General features: G+C 42.3%; 1 protein-coding gene across 1 annotated transcript in view; it reads left to right on the plus strand.

Annotated features, from left to right (window-relative positions):
* LOC143959098 (EH domain-containing protein 1) overlaps positions 1–20,981 on the plus strand; it is a 55,193-nt gene that overhangs the window by 21,600 nt on the left and 12,612 nt on the right. The gene's annotated exons all lie outside the window — the stretch shown is intronic.

A 20,981-nucleotide genomic window follows, 5' to 3' on the forward strand; every position in this document is an offset into this window, starting at 1 on the left:
ACATGCTGGAGTTTAAAACTCCAGCATGTATACTATTTACCATCCTTCAGTTTGGGAGGGTCCACTTTTTGAGAAAGTCTGTGGAGGTCTATCAAACATTAGTTAGAAGAATATCACAAGTGTTTTGGCCAGGCTGTAGGATGGATGTTTCCCTGTATTTTCTCTGATTTCCTATGATCGTCTGCTTCGTACAGTGGCCAAAATGTGATCTATCTTTCTGTAAAAAAAAAAAAATAAATAAAAAAAAATTAAAAAAAAAGAGAGATTGCGCTATGGACTAAGCCAGAAAAAGGGAAATGTCTATGAGCTGCCTCTACTTAATACCTCCTCCCAAATTGGGGGGAGGGTGTCCTGGATGGAATGAAGAAGGGAGTAGATGGTGGCGCTATACCTAAATGTCACCAATGATGTGGTGAAACACCCAAAATAACCCAATAAAGGTGAATTCCTTTACATGTGCAGTACTATGCGAACGTAATAGCATTAAGGTTAGTAAATTAGTGTTAAAATTGGTGTAAGTTATGCATAAAGTGCCAACTTAATAGTGATTAAATGCCTTGTCAAATAAGTGAGAAAATGTGTGACAAATAATTCTTAATGTGGCATGTAGCAAAAAAAAAAACCTAAACTAAATAAAACTGCACAATTGCCTAAATAAACACATAAATAAATAATAAAATTAATCCTTATGAAATATATACCAGTGCAGAACCTGAGTAAACACATAAATGTCTATATAAAATTAACAAGTGCAAAATAATGAGCAAGATGTGACAATCAGAAAATTACAATGTATAAAAAGTCCCACGTAGAGATAAAGAAAAGTGACTGGTGCAGGAATGCTTTGTTTGTTTTTCTCCGTGCAACAAAACTTCTCCCAGTGCGCTTCTCAGTGCCTAATAATGTAGTTGCCCTCACCAGAAATCTTACCCCAGTTGGGGTGGATAAGCCTCCACAGTATGAGCCACTGTGCTGCTCTCTGGTGTTGGTTGGCGTTATCCCGGGAGATGTTCGCTTTCCCAATGTTATATCCACGTTTTATGTGTATGTAGAGAGAAAGGACATATCCATGGTGTAGTACATAATGATATGTTGCTTTATTGAAGAAGAAAACCTACTCACATTCAGCTGAATAAAAAACGCTGTTTACAATAGCCGCCGGCCCGCTGCTCTTGTGTATAGATGGTGCACGTAGTATGGCCACGCCCTTCGCGTTTCGTCAGTGACGTCTTCTGGAGCATTCTAGTTAGAAGAATATCTTTCTGTAATACTGTCAATGTACACAGTGCTTTTACATATATATTGAACATTCACATCAGTCCCTCCAATGAGCTTACAATCTAAAGTGCCTAACTTGCATGTATACACATACTGAGGCCAAATTAGATAGGAGCCAATTAACCATCTTTGGAATGTGGGAGTTAAACCAGTGTATCCAAAAGAAAACCCACACTGTCACAGGGAAACCATGCAAACTCCAGGCAGGTAGTGTCATGGTTAGGATTCAAATGGATGACTCTAGTGCTGCTAGGTGGACATGTTAACCACTGTGCAGCGCTAAATACTTCAATCTGAAAATATACCACATTGTGGCCTCTAGATGATGACGCTGACGATCATGGGAAGTCAAAGTGAGGGGGGGGAAAAAAATTAGAAATGTATGCAACCTGGACAAATGCTTGTGACATTTGTGCAACAAATGTTTTAGAACTAGACCCCTAAGTGTTTTCAGAGCTGAAGTACCATTGTTCTGAGCATATGCAGAACCCTTGTTTTGCAAACTAAATTTATGATTGGCAGATAGGTTGAGCACTCATTAGATTTCAGCTTAACAGTCCCCAACATGCTGCAATTTTTATTTTATTTTTTTTCATTCATTCAACCCCGCAGGTTCAAAGAAAAAAAAAAAAAAAATGGACCAATTTGACATACCAACACAAGCAATGTCGGTGCCACAATCTCCCCTGCGGTGCTGTTGTATTTTGACAGGGGGACTCCCACTAATTAGATGCTGGTTTTCCAGCATGTCACTTTTGATTCTGTCGAAGGCTGCTGTACACCCTGACCCCTTGGACTTGGGGGTACAAGTTGACAGGTGGATGATGCCTACCTTTTAGTTACACAAAGCTTCAGGTTGCCTCGTTGTGCACCATTACAACCTTCCCCATCAGGTAATGCCTCCCGAACAATCTGCGCACAACGTCACTCCAGCTATATTGATCAGCTGGTGTGGCGTCAACACTGCGCATTATCTGACCATCTACAAAGGGAGAATGTAATTGTCAGATTCTGCTCATGCGGGAGAATTGATCAGTGGCGTGACAGGCGGATTTCGGTGTGTTGCACGATTACATTCTCCCTTTGCAGATCGATGGATAATGCCGCAGACTATCTGCGTATGTGCAATGTTGATGTCACACCGGCTGATCAACATATCAGCTTGAGGGACATATCCTGCGCATGCACACATTGTCTGAGGCATTATCCGATTGGATGCACTTTACGATAGAACACCGGCATTCTAACAATCCATGGCCTCAACAGTTGATAAGGAGGACCTTGGGAAGGTGCACAGCATCCTTGTTTGCCTCTCCCCTGCCCCTCTCCGTCAGCTCTGGGGTCACATTAACTGCATAAGATAGAGAAACCGAAGTGAAACAGTGGAATATTACTACCATTATGTAAAGGTGTGTATGCTTAGAATACAATCCCCTCTAGCATTGGGTTGGGTGTTCTACATGTCTGGATGTTGCTGCATTATGTAAAACGTTTCGATTAATTTTCAGCATTTTAGAATGGAGTGCCTCAGAATTGCCTTCACTAAAAAAAGTTGAGACGCTCTGGCCTAGACAGTCATTACACGAGATCAGCTTGGATGCTTTGTGTCAGAAAGGATCTTTTGTGGGGGAAGGGGAGGTTAAGGCATTTTCCTCCTTTGTACACAGCCACTGTGATGACTTTGGCAGCTGGCTCTTCACAATTGTTACCCACATTAACTTTCCACAAACTAACCACATCTCTATTGGTTGTTCCTGTATTTGTTTCACTCTTCCCTGCCTGCCTCATTAGCCCCTTCATGCAGCGTACAGGAAGCATTGTGTGGGGGGTAGATAAGGGACCACTAGCCCATCTAGTAAGCTAAACCAAGCAGGTTTCCTGAAACAATGCAGCAATCCCCTATGAAGGGTGAACACTGATTTCTTTTATTTGCATTTTACATGACACATATGTTTACTGTGGTGATTCTCCTTGGCTTTCTTTTGAGAATAAAATCGCCTAGATAGAATTTTTTTTTTTTTTTTTTTTTTTTTTGTGATTTTGTGTTTGGATTTTCTCTTTGGCACGTTTCTGCTTTTTTTTTTTTTTTTAATTTTTTTTTTTTCTTTCTCCACGCCGCCCCCCCCCCCCCCCAGTCCTTTTTAAGTACGTTGACAAATAGAACTAAATGAGTAGAAATTACGTACCTAAACGGGGCAAAACTGACGTTTTTAATCGTCTGTTACTATCTTTCAAGTTAAATTGTTCTGGAGAGGTTTTAAAATGTCCTGTGTACATAAAGCCTAAGGCCTCACGTACACTGCTGCTGCTAAATGGACGTTCAGAGGCAGCCAAAAAATGATAGCCAAAAATTAATAAGGCTTGCAAACAAAACGTGGCTAAAGGCGAATGTCAATATTTTGTGTGGCCACCATTAATTTCCACCACTTCTTTAACCCTCTTGGCAATGGAGTTCACCAGAGCTTCACAGGTTGCCACTGGAATCCTCTGTGCTCCTCCACCTTCCATTTGAGGATGCCCCATAGATGCTCAATAGGGTTTAGGTCTGGGGACATGCTTGGCCAGTCCATCACCTTTACCCTCAGCTGATTTAGCAGGGCAGTGGTCATCTTGGAGGTGTGTTTGGGGTTATTATTATGTTTGAATACCCCCCTGTGGCACAGTTTTCAAAGGGAGGGGGATCATGCTCTTCTTCAGTATGTCACAGTTCATGTTGCCATTCATGATTCCCTCAATGAACTGTAGCTCCTCAGTGCCGGCTGTACTTGTGCAGCCCCAGACCATGACACTCCCACCACTATGCTTGACTGTAGGCAAGTCACACTTGTCTTTGTACTCTTTACCTGGTTGCTGCCACACACGCATTACACCATCTAAACAAAAATAAATCACAGCACATGGTTCCAGTAATCCATGTCCTTTTGGCTGCTTGTCTTTCACAAATTGTTTACAGGCTTTCTTGTGCATCATCTTTAGAAGATGACAGCCATGCAGACCAATTTGATGCAGTGTGCAGCGTATGGTCTGAGCACTCGCAGCCCAACTTACCATAGCAAACCTGTGCTAAGGGAGCATCTTGAAGGAAGGAGTCACAGACAGTGCCACAGGAAGACTACAGAAGAGGTGGTAAGGGACCACTCTGTGCAATGTTGTTGCACAGAGCAGGTAAGAATAACTTTTTTTTTTATTTTTAAGCCAAAAAATAAAATATGTCCAAAAAAAATCTTTTAGTATCACTTTAATATTTAGTGTCCCTGAAATACAATCTCCACTTATTCTTGATCCTCCCGCCATTTTTAGGAGTAAATAAAAGAAAAAAAATATTTTGTTTCTTACTACAGCTTCTGCCCATGAAGCTTAGGGAAGGGTGATCTTGCAGACCTTCAGGCTGGGTTCACACTATTGCGATTCAGATGCAATAGCAGGAGATTGTGACCGGCTCGCTATGGAGCCAATTCATATATCTCGGATACGGCTTTTTTTAAATAACAAACCTGTCATACTTGCCTTCTCTGTGCAAGGGTTTTGCACAGAGCGGCCCCAATCCTTCTTTTCTGGGGTCCCCTGGCAGCACTCCTGGCTCCTCCACATCGAGTGCCCCCACAGAGAACCACATTCCATGGGGGCACTCATGCCAGTGCGCTGCCGAGTCTTGCTGCTGCGTCCTTTGACACAGACAGCAGGACTCAGCCCCGCCCCCCGGCTCTTGTGTCACTGGATTTGATTGACAATGCTGCTATCAATCTATCCAATGAGGACCCAAGACAGTGGCTGGAGCGACTGTTCTCATCGCTGGAAAGATTGGGTTCAGGTTAGTAAAAGTGGGGCTCTGGGGCTGCTTCATCACAGGAGTTTTTTCACCTTAATGCATTAGGGTGAAAAAACACAAGACTTTACAACTCCTTTTAAGATCGTGGGAAAGCTGAGAATCCCAAATCTAGTGAGAAGACACCCTATAGCATGTGTGTATCTTCTCAAAGAATTCTCTGCTTTTCCATTATCTTGCTCCTGACAACACTCTCACCTAGGTGCTGCAAGCAGAAGCCAGCGTGTACATTTTTTTATTTAATTTTATAAAATTTTTCTGTGTGTGGTGTTTTTCCTTTTAATGCCACATTTTTACAAGGGTGGGGGAGGGAGTCTTAATAAGTGGACTTTGATGCAAGCTTTACTTTAATCATATTCATTTCATGATAATCTGTGTTTTTATAATGTTGCTATGCTAACTATAAACAAGTTAATGTGCCAACAATTTCCGAGATTAAAATGAGAGGAAACTTTGTTTAGCCTGTAATAAAAGCATCAATGGGCCAGATGTCGGCGATAGGTAATAAAACCGTTATCAAACATTTCTCCATTGCATTGGTATTTGAACAGGAAACTGAAGTCAGCGGGAATATGCAAGCTATTGTGTCGATTGCACCCTGGGACATCTCTACTTGATATACAAACTTCTTCCACTTCACTGTATGGAAGATTCATTGTGGGGAGGAGGTTTATGTAATGCCAGAGTTATGAGAGCAAGGAAAAGTGTCCTGCCTGTTGTAACATGGACTAGATTAGCAATATAATGTATGTATGCTATAACTGCCATGAATAGAAAAAGGAAAAAAAAAAGAGAAATTTTGAGACAAATGCAATGCAGACCTATACTAGGTCTGCATTGTATTTGTCTCAAAATTTCTCTTATTTTTCTTAAGGCAGTTATAGCATACATTGTTAGTGAATTCAACAGTTATTATCTTGGTGTTGAATATAAAATTGTATTCAAAAGTAAAGCTTGGCCATACATGGAGCCATCGATTCAATTTGATAACTTCCCAATTGTCTGTGTAATACATTCCCTCTGTTGCTGTATTGTATTCTACATTGTATATTGCAGAGACTTTGTCTTGGCTATTGCTAAAGCAAAGGCCCCTTTCACACTGGTCTTATCCCAGTATAACCACTTGAAGTCCAGCGACGTATCTGTACATTTCTGGTCGTCAAGTGGTTATGTCTTATGTGATGAAAATCTATTTGGACTAACTAATGATGAGAATGAGTGCTGACTCCTGTCCTTTATTTGCAACACAGCATTTCTTAATTTTTCTTCTAGGTTAATGGGTTTCTATAAACTGACAACAGTTGTTGGGAAGTCCTCGACCGACCAGCTTACATCATCCATCTGTAATGTCTTTTTAAAGGGACACTCAAATTGCTTTAGGGCAATTTTTTTATTTTTTTTTATTTTTTTTACTTTAAAGCATATCTAAAGGCACCTTTTTAAAAAATAGTTTTTGACTAGCTTGAAGGATTAGAACGCCTGTCTGATTTTTATTACTGTCTGTGCCTATGTTAAGGAGATTCACCCTCTCTATTTGTCTTGTTTACCAATATCGATGAACATAAAAGTAATAGAGGGGAAATTTTCCAATGGGAACACTATATCTGGTGACCTGGGGGTCCCCAAGGAATTCCATTAATTTGCAAGGATTTCTTCTCACTTCCTGTTTGGCTTCTCAACGGCACACAGATGGCAAAATAAAACTGCGCTAAATCAATATTATAAAAACTATAAGCAGCAACTCTCCTGCAAGACATGGGTACAGCTCAAGAAATTGTTAAACGTATAGAATTGTGCTAATATACAAACAATAAATATAATAATTTTATATTGAAAGCCTCATAAGTGTCCACAAGTGAAGTAAAATTAAATCCTATTTGCAAGTGTTGGTATTCTTCATGTACAACTCAGCCATCCAACACCATGGAAAGTGATCCATGCAACAAAGCCACCACCAAAGGCAAAAATGGCTGCTTACCAGCTCCAAATGACCTCTCGCTACAAGAGTTAATACACACTATAGCCCAGCCAAGGCCTTTACCGGTTCCTGGAGCTCTCCTATCCTCTGCGGACTCCTTGCCCAGTAAGAGAGAGTAGGCCCATTTTCACCAAAGTACAGAAAAGCTCAACATAGTGTGTAAATCTTTAAAAGTTTTTATTCATGCATAAAATCACACTTGCAGAATTTATATTTTAAAATTGCTTAATGTTTGGTGCATCGATCTGCACACATCCAAACAGCACGTCCTTCCAGGACTAGAGGGTATCCATGGTGTTGGAAGGCTGAGGGATTAAACCCTCCCTTTGTGAATAGTGGTAGGGGGCGCCAGTGAGTTACTTAAACAACTGTCGGACAACAAATCACTAGTGCCCCCTACCACTATCACAAAGCTAGTATTGTCTACACTTTGAGGGGAGCAGCTTATATCTAATAATAAAAAAAAAATTCACATAATTAGATGTAATACTATCAAATGCACTTAAATCCATGCCTACATAAAATTATAACCCCCCCTTACCATTTGCAAAATGAAAATTAATAAATATATATAATTTTTTTTATTTTTTTTTTCCTCATCTCTTTATTCTACAAATAAGCATTTTTCTATGTGAAAGGATCAGTGAGGAGAGATAGTTGGTATGGGCAGCTGAAGGGGGGGGGGGGGGGGGGAGGAGTATTAAAGCAATATTAAACTCGCCAATAAAATGTCTCATCTGAAAGCGAACATTAAAATTGGGAGCCCTGTCAAAAGAGCTTCCACACCCACTAGTGCTGAATGTTCTTCCATGTCTGAACATAGCCTTAAGGTCATACACATGTCAACAAATTCCAAAGAAAAGCACTGCGTATGGGTATTCCTTCTTTTTTTCACCGTGTTGTCATGCCATTGCTGTGAGTGGTGGTGCAGGCACCAAAGCAGCGTCTCTTGATCCCAAAATAGATCTAATTTACTGACCTGTTAGAAAGGAGAGCTTCTCCAAAAGGAATTATTTACTACTTTGATATTTCGGCTTTTTTTCTATTTACTTTTGTAGAAAAAGGTCAGAATATCTGTCAGCTTCTTGCTTTCATTTTCAGAGCTGAACAAGCTGAAGATGCACCGCTGCTCCACATTCTGGCTACTTCAGCCCCCATAGTATGTCTTTTTAATAGGAAACCTATCAGGTTGCATTTTTTTTTTAAGACCCCTTTCACACAAGGGGTCCGATTGGGTCTGCCTGTCTTTTGTCAGGCAGACTAGATTGGACCTGCCATTCATTATGTTTACACCCGGCTACCTCCAATCTGCTAAAAACAAATGGAAGGAGATCCATTCCCCTCCATCTGGCCAGATTGGATGGCAGTCGGGTGTAAACATACAACTGGTCCGTTTTACATCTAACTGCCCATTGGGCAGAGTGGGCTGTGTGCTTGTCCACTCTGCAAAAGCTTAATACTGGAATGAGCCAGTGTTGCCAACCTGCCAGATTGAAATTTACTGGCATTTCCAAAAGTTACAAAATATGGTTTTAAGGGCAAATTTCAGTATTTGGGCTACAAACAAGTACAATATGCAATTAGCAATGTGATTTAATGTAGATATTAAGGCAAAAAAAAGTGTTTTATTTTCAATCTAGTAAGTATATAGCTCAGGGACAGGACGCGGGAGAGCAAGACAATGGAATGGGTGTAAAACACACAAGCATTGACTCTGTGTCACTGACAGCAGCACAGATGACACATCTCCGGGGTCGCAGTGACAGGCTCTCTCCACTCCAGGTGGTCCCTCCAGTACATTCCAGTTCAAACAGCACTGACATTCCTGCTCCCGACTTGCCATGCTCCCGTCCCGCAGACCTGCACACGAGGCTCAGACTGCTCTGCCGGGCTCCCTTGACCATGACACCAGGCATTTGCTCCACCAGACCTGACGCCCAAACACACTGTGCAGGCACTTGGTCGATCTCAGCATGCGCAGTTCTGAACTGAACATCACAGCCATATTTTTTACTGGCAACCTTTTCCTGTCATTGCCATTTACTGGCAGGAGAAAAGTGCCCATTTTTTACTGGCTGCAAGTAAAAATACTGATGGTTGGCAACACTGGAATGAGCTATTTTCTTCCTCTCATTCAGTTTTGTGTAGAAACTTCACACATGTTCAGATACAGGGGCATTTTATGAGCTTTTCAAAAACTCATAGTCCAAAGCAGTACAAAATAGGCGTGGTAAGCTGGTTTTGAGAATTGCAGTAAAACTGCATTGGGCCAGATGGAGGCAAAAGCGGCATTGCTTCGTTGCCCTGCTGTGCAAGACCTCTCCTGACTCAACCTCACCTGCCTGTCTTTCATGGTGCAAGACCAGATTACATAGGAAGTTTACCAATCACTGGGTAGCCTGCTCTGTATCGGACTGCTGTGTGCTCCTGATAGACGGTGAAAGGCTTCCATGGAGCTACAAAGTAGAGTTGTGTACTCTACAGGACTGAGCCATCAGTGTGATGTAGAGTTGTAGACCACTGTTACTCTGTATACTTTGTATCTCTCCACATGCTTTACGCATTTAGGAGTCATTTTGGGATCATTATTTTACTATAATACTAATCTAAAAAGCAGCATTTTTTTTTTTTTGTATTGTAAATCATTTATGGTTTTGCTTACCTGTGATTTTTTTTTTTTTTTTTTTTTTTTACGGTTTTGCCAAGATAGAAGTTATTAAAGCCCCATTCTGGGCAAAGTCTGTATGAAGTAGACTGTTAGACCGATGTATACCATCTAATGATCGGCTCCATTTAACTCTTAACTGCTGCATATTCATCTGTTCTTCCAGAAAAGTCACCCTTCATCTTGTGTTTCCTGTCCAGGGGCCTGGATGCTCTTGCCTGCTGTATGTGCTTTAGAAGGACTGGTCCTCTCACTGCCCCCTTGTAGTTCCATCTCCTCTAGGCCTTATGTAACTAAGTCAGTACTAACAAAGCTTTTGGGTGGGTTAGGCAGCTTCTGGCTGTTCCACCTACTGCGAACCTCCAAGCCTCTCTACGTAGCTCTGCCTCAGTGTTTCGGCACTCACTCAGCTACACCTTCCCCAGTGTTGAGTGTCCTTAATGGCACATAGGACTCCTACTAACTGCCTCTCTACTTCCTCCTGGACTTTTCTCCACTGTACAGAAAACTGCAGCTACAAAATGCTGTTCAGCACAGAATAGCTGCTGTTCTCTTCATGTTCTGCCTCTGTCTGTGTCCCACTGCACCATTACCAGTACACATGAACAAATAAAAAACAAAAAATACCACGCCAGTCCACACACAATTTAGTAAATATGTGCAAAGCAGCCACTGTACAATTGATGTACACTGAACTAGCAGCTGCTGAATGGCATGTGCACCTAGTAGTGTTTGGTTTAGTGGAGGACAGCTGAGCACTGTGTACATTGTGTGGTGAGTAATGGCATGCAATGGGCAGAACATCCAGAGAACAGCAGCTATTCTGTGCTGAATGGTATTTTGCAGTTGATGTATAGTGGAGAATGGCACAGAGAAGAACATAAGCAGAGGCAGGACATACAGCTCTTCTCTGCTAAACAGCATTCTGCAGTTGCTCTGTTATGTGGAGTGAAGAATAGCATATGGGATTCAAACCAGAAAAGATTGTCAAGCAAATGTGTACAAGTAGAAGAGTCTGCACTACCCAATTAGTGTCCTGGTGGTGGTATTAGTGAACTGGATGGGATTACTCTACTGACCATGCCCAAGTAACGCTCAACTAGGAAATGAACATCCCGATGCATTCTGGGATATATAGTTTCATGGGGCGGGAGAGGGGGGAATTACATGCAGCACTAAATTCTGCCCACCCACATACACTGGGGAGATAAGACAGAGATTTGTATGGTTATCAATACATCTGTTTTTTTCCTCCAGGCTTTGGCACTTGGATGAATACAGTGTGTTCACATTTCTTATTGGAAGACCTTTAAGCTGGCCACAGATGAATTGAAATTGGTGGCTTTAGCAGGGACCAAATTCGATCGGTGTACGGCTGTCCCGTTCGATCAACTTCTGTTGAACTTACCAGTTGCAAAAAAATTTTGATCAGCACTGGGTCCTGCTGTCAGAATACAGTGTCCTGATGGGGGAATACCTCTATCTACCACGCTTGTGTGGATGGAGGAATCCTTTTGTTCGTTTTCGTTCAGCCTGACAACTGAATGCAAAAAATTGCCCATCTCTGCCCAGCTATAGGATTGTTTTTTTGTTTGTCAAATTGATTCCAGAGTTGGGCTTCAAATTCATTCAGACTTATTTACCCATAATATAGTTTAAGGGTTCCTTCAGAGGGGTGATTGGATCTGTCATTCCAATCTAGGCTGCTTTCTGCTGCATGTGAATTCACCTCGGACCTGCATGCAGGCAGCCCATAGAAGTGAATGCACAGGCAGCGGCTGCACAGACACAATCGCATGTCAAATTTTGGGTCAACATTTGGATCCATGCACCCCCCCCCCCCCCCCCCCGCCCACGTGTCAAAATTAGAAATGCGATTTTTTTTTTTTGTCTGTGCAGCTGCTGTGTGTTCATCTACTTCAATGGGCTGCCTTGCAGGTAGGTCTAAGGTGGATGTAAGTACACACAGTAGACAGAGGGTCTGATCAACTGTCTAAATAATGTGTTCCATTTAGAAATGATTTTTGCATGGAAAAATTGGGCGAGGCAAAAAAAAAATTGAAATAGGGCGAGGCAGCTAGAGTGTGTGTGTTTTGTATAGCACATGCCCTACAGACTTTTAAATTGTGCAGAATTTAGAGCCTCAGTGGACTCTTAAGACTACTACTTGCAGTGCATTTACAAGGCCGGTTTCTGTTTATAAATAGTGACTGTTTTGTTTGCAGCCTTATAAGGGAAACTGAATTTGACCATCGACCTCTGCCACTTTTCTCATCCCATAGGAGTCTAGTAGTTACATTTAAAAAAAAAAAAATGCAGTTGGAGAGCATTCCTTCATCTGCAGGAGACTGGGAAGCCCTCTCTAAGGTCACATGCTTGTTTTCTGTTAGTTGTGTCATGGCTGAACGTTCAAATTTTCATTTTGGGTAAGAAGTAGGCAGTTCTGCAAAGAACGTAAGCCTAAATTCATTATGCCTAAATTGCATTCTTATGACAAATTAGTGCCATTGCAACATTGAAATGATCCCAAAAAATGTTTTTACATTTATTTACTTTTTTGCTATTTTTTTTTTTTTTTATTAAAATAGAATTTTACCCATAACGGTAAACTGCCTTCAGCATTGTTTGTTTCTTCTTGCTGGAGGCTGACATTTTCTTGAAGCCTAGTGCAGTCACTTCCTTACTGAGAACTCTCCCCCTCTCCTTGGTCTCAAAAACTGTATGTCACTTTCTTCAATTAAAATATGTACATTTCCGACCTTGATGGTATATTACCGTTCAAGAGGAAGGATAAAAGAAACTTTAGCCCTCTTTCACATGGCTGGGTAGCTGTAGCCACCGGATTCCTGCTGCAAGGATTAGTGAATTCTTTCTGCTGGAATGACCGGGTTATGTGATCAGCAGCTGTTCACATGTAGCCACACACAGAGCAGTTAGCTGCAGTTAGGGCCAGATGTCCAAGCCTAGACACAGTTGACCGCTCTCGGCCTTGTGTGCGGCTACATGGAAAAGTAGACCACCATTCCTTTATATGGGCTGAGCAACCACTGCTGATCTCATAGCCCAGTCATTCTGGATAGCCATCTCTGCCAGGAGAACACAGTGATTATTGCCAGCGGCTATACCCGCTGGCAATAATCCCATTTAAAAATCTGACATGCTGGTTGTACCCACAATGGGATCAACTTTGGTAAAATCAGCCTGCCCATAGATGGTTTGAATCTAGATGGCTAAAGTGGAGAATATCAGGGAGATAAGTTAAGATTTTGTCATGTGATTTGACAATTTGAATGCCGGCAATGGAACCGTTCAAATCATTGCGACTGAAAAAGGTTCTTGCACTACTTTTTTAGGGATTTCATTGTGACTTGCAAAAACCTCTGTTAAATGAAGCCGCAATGAAATCGGCGCAAATCACACGATCTCAGCTCAATTTCAAAGCCGCGCTAGTGTGAACCAGAGCTAACACTTGTGTCTCCCTGGCAGCAGAGTGTGTCACCTCTCTGGCTTTTCTTTTCTCCCTCCCTAATCTATGTTCCCTATGCACATTGCACAGTTCTGTGTCATTCCTGTTGCTTTCTTCCCTGTTCAGCAACAGTAAATCTTAAAGTTGTCATCTGTAGGCCTCTAGTGGCTCTGATTTTAGTTAGCCACAGTGCTGAAAATTGAAAGGAAACTGAGCATGTGCAGAGCAGGGTGACAGTGTATTACTGTATTACTGTATTTTAAACCATATAGGCACTTATTTGTAATGTTTTACATAGCCATACCTGTAAAATGGGCCAGCCTGAAGTGATCCAGCAGGACCTGTTGTGTTTTTTTTTTTTTTTTTTCACTAAAGTTCCACTCAATGCAATTTCATATATTGAGTATTCTATACAATTACCCAAAATAAATGAAATAAATGAAATGTCAATCTCCATCAGTAGCTAGAACTATGCTAGAAATGGTTTTCATGTACAGAAACGTTTTGGCATTAGCTGGCAGTTTGCCCCGCCCCACCATTCCCAGCCCCTCCGCAGTACACAGTGAAAAGTGAAAGTTGCATACCTAGCTGAGTGAATCATCAGACTTGGCTAAAAGTAACATCAGGAGAAGTGATCTTCTGTTTCAAAAATATCCACCCTTGAAAATTCACCCTCCTTTCTGCATATGTCCGGTCATCCCACAACACTAGTCGCTGTGTTAAGGAGTTTAGCTGGTGCCGCTGGGACCACATATTTCCTCCCATCCCACACTAAAAAGGATGGCGGTAAGGGTATATTCTGACAGATTTTATTTTTTTCTCCATCTGTTTTCCAATTGGGAGCTTCCACTTCACTTCTTGTCTTAGCCAAAATAGTAAGTGAAAGGAAACCCCTCCAAGTAAGGGAATCCCCGGGTGTCATGAGGGTCACCAGAGGTGTCCCCAATCGAACATTTCCTTTCCAGTTCTGCTTGGTGCCCCCTTCTAGCTGAAAGGTGGATGACATATTGGAGAATTGGGCTCATGCTCATCCAAAGATTTTGGAGATAAATGCTTTCATGTCCACTGCCTGTGACATCACCCTTAAATAGCATGAGACTGATTCCCAAGATATGTAACATAAATACTTTTGATGTGTGTAACAAGATTACTAGCCTTTAAAGATGCCACTGCTCCATTTTATAAAGGGTTTACATTTTAAGCTTCTCCTATAAGCAAATAATTCCATGTGCTATTAAGCACAATCATAGCTCTCTTGTATAATGCTGGGAAAGCACTTTTTTTTTTTTCCGCAGACAAACGCTGGTGTTTTTGCTGAAAGTAATGGCTTTCTTCTGGCTACTCTGTCATAAAGCCCAACTCTATGGAGAGTACAGCTTATCGTCCTATGTACAGTTACTCCAGTCTCTGCTATGGAACTCTGCAGCTCCTCCAGGTTACCTTAGGTCTCTGTGCTACCTCTCTTATTAACCACTTCAGCCCCGGACCAATTGTCATCCTAAGGTCCAGAGGTCTTTTTACAATTTCGCACTGCACTGCTTTAACTGGTAATTGCGCACTCATGCAATGTTGTACCCAAAATAAATTTGCGTCCTTTTCTTCCCACAAATGGAGCTTTCTTTTGATGGTATTTGATTGCCTCTGCGATTTTTTTTATTTTTTGCGATATAAATAGAAAAAGACCGAAAATTTTGAGAAAAAAATATATTTTCTACTTTTTGTTATAAGAAAAATCGAATAAACTCAATTTTAGTCATACATTTAGGGCAAAATTTATTCAGCCACATGTCTTTAGTAAAAAAAAATGTCTAAGTGTATATTTATTGGTTTGCGCAAAAGTTATAGCGTCTACAAACTAGAGTACATTTTCTGGAATTTACACAGCTTTTAATTTATGACTGCCTATCATTTCTTGAGGTGCTAAAATGGCAGGGCAGTACAAACCCCCCCCCCCCCCAAATGACCCCATTTTGGAAAGTAGACACCCCAAGGAAATTGCTGAGGGGCATGTTGAGCCCATTGAATATTTTTTTTTTTTTTTGTCCCAAGTGATTGAATAATGACAAAAAAAAGGTTTACAAAAAGTTGTCACTAAATGATATATTGCTCACACATGCCATAGTTATATGTGGAATTGCACCCCAAAATATATTCTGCTGCTTCTCCTGAGTACGGGGATACCACATATGTGGGACTTTTTGGGAGTCTGGCCGCGTATGACACCCCGAAATCGAATCACTGCCTTCAGGATTTCTAAGGGTGCAAATGTTTGATTTCACTCCTCACTACCTATCACAGTTTCGAAGGCCATAAAATGCCAAAATAACACAAAACCCCCCCCCCAAATGACCCCATTTTGGAAAATAGACACCCCAAGCTATTTACTGAGAGGCATGTTGAGTCCATGAAATATTTTATATTTTGCCACAAGTTGCAGGAATATTACAATTTTTTTTTTTTTTTTTTGCACAAAGTTGTCACTAAATGATATATTGCTCACACATGCTATGGGCATAAGTCAAATTACACCCCAAAATAAATTCTGCTGCTTCTCCCGAGTACGGGGATACCACATGTGGGGGACTTTTTGGGAGCCTAGCCACGTACGGGACCCCAAAAACCAAGCACTGCCTTCCGGATTTAAATATAAAACGCTACCAAAAAAAACTGTTAGCGATCGCAGGGATCAGGCCTGACTGCGATCGCTGCAGTTATGTGTTTAGTGTTTTGTAAGTGACAGTGATCGATCGATACTGCACTTGGGTGGGCTGGGCGGAGGGGCAAAACGCAGGTGCTAGCAGGTATCTGGGCTGATCCTGCTAACGATGCGTTTTTTTGGAACCCTAAACTGCTGGGGACGCTAGTATAGATCAGATATTGATCTGTTCAGATTCTATACCACTACGGGAGGTTTATGCTTTGCGCGTGGGTGTTAGCGGTACTGGCACTAACCTAGCGCTGCCTGGGGCGACGCAGACCCTGACCCTAAAACCTAATTGATATCACCCGCCTGGTGATCAGGGGGTTAAACCTTTATTGGGTAATAAATGGTGGGTGCCCTGATGCTATAAAAAGCAAACTAACTAACCAGAGTCACCCATAACACTTATACGGTGATCACTGGTGAAAGGGTTAACTAGGGGCAATCAGGGGGTTCAAATTTTTATTAGGTATTATATGGCGGTCCCTGGCGCTATATAAAAACCTGACGGGGAACCTAAATAACTAACTGGCTAACCAGTGACACTTATACGGTGATCCCTGGTGAAAGGGTTAACTAGGGGCAATCAGGGGGTTAAAACCATTATTGGGTAGTATATGGGGGTACCCAGCGCTATAAAAACCTGGCGGTGAACCTAAAAAAATAACTAGCTACTTAGCAGCACCAGTGACACTAATGCAGCAATCAGAAAAGGGCAATCAGGGGGTTAAACCTTTATTGGGGGGTGGTAGGGGGCTACCCTGGACCTAACACTAACTGCCCTGACACTTTTTACTGTCACAACTGACACTAAATGCAGTGATCAGTAAATAAATGATCACTGCAATCGGTGACACTGTGACTGGGAGGGGAGGATCGGGGGGTTTGTGTGCCTACATGTCAGTATAGTGTTTGGTGCACTTACTTTCAGTGTTCTCCTCGTAGTCCGGTCAAAAAGACCGCCCCGAGGAGAATGACATCACTTCCTCCCTGCCTGTGTTTACTATACACAGTGGGAGGAAGCTTCTCATTCGCCAGGAGCGATCGAGAGGGGGTGGCCAGAAACCAACGGCCATCCCCTCATGCAGGATCGCTCCTGAAGTGAAACGGACCGCCGCATCCAGCGGGAGGGGGTCCGATCGGACCCCCCACCCACTGGAAGGCAAGCACGTACATGTACGTGCTTGTGCCTGTACATGCCAGTCTGATGACGTACATTGGCATGCGGCGTTCCTTAAGTGGTTAATTCCCTCCTTGTCCGCTCTCTGAGTTTTGGAAATGTTGGTGTGCGGCAATCTCTTGGCAGGTTTGCTGTTGTGCCATCTTGTTTCCATTTTGGATATGATAGATTTGATGGTTTTTTTTTTAACCTAACACTGACTTGTACTTCTCAACAACATTGTCCCTTACTTGTTTGGAGAGTTCCTTGGTCTTCATGGCAGTGTTTGGTTAGTGGTGCCTCTTGCTTAGGTGTTGCAGCCTCTGGGGCCTTTCAAAAAGGTGTGTATATGTAATGACAGATCATGTGACAATTGGATTGCACACAGGTGGACATCATTGCACTAATTACGTAACTTCTGAAGGTAATTGGCTTCATAACAAAGGGGGTGAATACATAAACACATACCGATTTATCAGTTTATTTCTGAAAAATAGTTTTATGTATATATTTAAAATTTTACTTCACCGACTTTTTGACTATTGTGTTCTGATCCATCACATATAATTCAGTTAAAAAATAAAAAAAAAATCCTTGAATGAAAGGCTATAATGTAACGAAACTAAATGTGTAAAAAGCCGGGGGGAGGGGGGATACTTTTGCAAGGCACTGTATGTGATTGGGAGAATTCTTTTTTTTTTTTTTTTTTTTCCTCTACAGTCAGCTGTGGAAATCAAATTGGCTTTGAGTACAGAGGTCACGTTTCGGCCATATCAGTCTAATTCCAAAGGCCTTCAGCCTCCCATTCACTGCTCTGAACCTTTTATACAGGGGGCAACTCGCTTGCTTCCCCCCATTAGGTCACCTACTTGGGACTTGAGCTTAGTACTGTCTGTATTACAGAAACAACCATTTGAACCTATCAAGGAAATTCCATTAGACTTGCTGTCACGCAAGATACCCTTCCTGATGGCTATTGCCTCAGCTAGAAGAGTTGGCAGCCCTTTCAGGCAGGGAACCGTACTTGGTACTCCACCATGACAGGGCCGTGTTACCTGTTCCATTCTTCTTGCCAAAAGTGGTGTCAGACTTTCATTTAAATCAGGACATTATTTTGCCGCCTTTTTTTTTTTTTTCTCTCAGCCTCGTTCAGCGGAAGAGAGACAACTGCATTCTTTGGACATTGCCTGGGCAGTCAAGGTTTCTTTGAGTACATCATGGGACACAGAGGTCCCTCCCCTCTTTTTGAGGATTCAGTGCTTGCTACAAAACTGAAGTACTTCCTGTATTGGAGGGGTTATATAAGCGATCACTTCCTGTTTTTTAAAGACTTTTTGGTCTACCAGTGTCCATTCACCTTGAGAGGAAGTATAACCCAGCGGCTAATGAATATTGGCCTAACTGTCCCATGATGTACTCAAAAGGATTTTACAGGTAAGTATGATGAAGAAAATCCTTTTTTTTTTTTTTTTTTTTTCCTTGAGAAGCATGGCCATAGCTTATTTAGCCATACTATTTCTGTGTGTTACTGAAATGCACTAAGTTCTACTTCTGTGACCCAGATTCAGCTGGCAGACTAAAGTCCGCTGTTGGCTGACATCACAGAGCTGGTCCAGGCTCTGCAAGGATCCCCACAATAATGTTGTTGTTCTATTCTATATCTTATAGTTAGCAATTCCATTTTACTATGGCCACACAGTTTAGGAAGAAATGTAGATATCTTTAATTTAGGACATTAAATCTACAATCGGAATTCATCTTTTAGTAGTTTGACTAAAATAAACTAAATTCTGATGAGGAAATCTATATATCGATCAGCCATAACATTATGACCACCCACCATAAAGCATCAAGGCATGGACAACACCTCAAACTAATTTCTCAAACCATTCTAGAATTCATGACATTAAGCTACTTTTTTTTCATTGCTCTGTGGTCCATTTTGATGCCCACATGCCCCTTTTAGAGGCTGTTGACTGTGGACACAGGTCGTTATGGGCATTCTTGATCAGTGCATGGCTACACAGCCCTATACACCATAAACTGCAATGTACTGTGTGTTCTGACACTTTTTTTTTAATATTGGAAACCAGCATTAACTTTTTCAGCAAGCTGAGCTACAGTAGCTCTTCTATTGGGTTGGACTACACGGCTAGTCCTTCACTTTCCACATGCATCGGTGACCCTTGGCTGCCCATGACTGTTCCCCAATTGTATTTTCTTGGTCCACATTTGTAGGTCCTGACCCCTGCAGACAGGGAAAATCCCAAGAGCAGCAGTTTGTTGCTCCAACCCAGTCATCTAGCCATTACAATCTGGCCCTTGTCAAAGGGTTTTTTTTTAATTTTTTTTTTTTATGCTTTCTTTAACCACTTGCCGACCGCCGCACGACGATGTACGTCGACAGAATGGCACGGGCAGGCATATGGGCGTACCTGTACGTCCCTGCCTTCCCGCGGGTGGGGGGCCAATCACATCCGATCTCTGTGCGATTCGAGTTCAGCCATACAGATAGTATGGCTGAATTTGCGTCGCACCCGCCGCAAATTCGCACGGGACCCTTTTTTTGGTCCGCAGCAGAATCGGATCGCATGGGTGTTCACACCATGCGATCCGAGTTTGCAGATCGCACTGCGATATGCGAACTGATCTGGGGGTGTCATTAACATTTCACTGACACTCCCAGCAGTTCGCATAGGGCAGTGTGAACTGCCGCCGGGAGGCATGCGATGCGGGAACCCGCCGCGGATTCGTGGCGTTCCCGCATCGCTCCAGTGTGAACCCAGCCTAATAAGCGATCGTTTTTCTGATCGCTGTATTAGTGTCACAGGTGACGCTAGTTAGGCAGGTAGGTATTTAGGTTCGCCGCAGCTTTTTATAGCGCCAGGGACCCCCATATACTACCGCATAAAGCCCCCTGATTGCCCCCTAGTTAACCCTTTCACCAGTGATCACCATATAACTGTTACAGGTGACGCTGGTTGGTTAGTTATTTTTTTATAGTTTCAGGGCACCCGCCATTTATTACCTAGTCTCACTAGTGTACCCCTAAATTTAGGGGTGTCTACTTTCCAAAATGGGGTCATTTGGGGGGGGGGGGGTTTGTGCCATCTTGGCATTTTATGGCCTTCAAAACTGTAACGTCCTTAGAAAGCCTGAAGGCGGTGCTTGGTTTTCGGGGCCCCGTACGCGGCTAGGCTCCCAAAAAGTCCCACATATGTGGTATCCCCGTACTCAGGAGAAGCAGCAGAATTTATTTTGGGGTGTCATTTCACATATGCCCATGGCATGCGTGAGCAATATATCATTTAGTGACAACTTTGTGAAAAAAAAAAAAAGTTTGTAATTTTCCCGCAACTTGTGGCAAAATATAAAATATTCCATGGACTCAACATGCCTCTCAGCAAATAGCTTGGGGTGTCTACTTTCTAAAATGGGGTCATTTGTGGGGGTTTTGTGCCATCTTGGCATTCTATGGCCTTCAAAACCTGTAATAGGTAGTGAGAAGTGAAATCAAAAATTTACGCCCTTAGAAAGCCTGAAGGCGGTGCTTGGTTTTCGGGGCCCCGTACGCGGCTAGGCTCCCAAAAAGTCCCACATATGTGGTATCCCCGTACTCAGGAGAAGCAGCAGAATTTATTTTGGGGTGTCATTTCACATATGCCCATAGCATGTGTGAGCAATATATCATTTAGTGACAACTCGCTTGAGGCAAAAAAATAAAATATTCAATGGGCTCAACATGCCACTTATCAATTTCCTTAGGGGGTCTACTTTCCAAAATGGGGTCATTTGGGGGGGTTGTACTGCCCTGCCATTTTAGCACCTCAAGAAATGAGATAGGCAGTCGTAAACTAAAAGCTGCGTAAATTCCAGAAAACGTACCTTAGTTTGTAGATGTGACAACT

This window comes from Lithobates pipiens, unplaced genomic scaffold (genome assembly GCF_037356315.1).
Source record: "Lithobates pipiens isolate NorthernLeopardFrog02 unplaced genomic scaffold, aLitPip1_a1.2 Scaffold_109, whole genome shotgun sequence".
Lineage (NCBI taxonomy): Eukaryota > Metazoa > Chordata > Amphibia > Anura > Ranidae > Lithobates > Lithobates pipiens.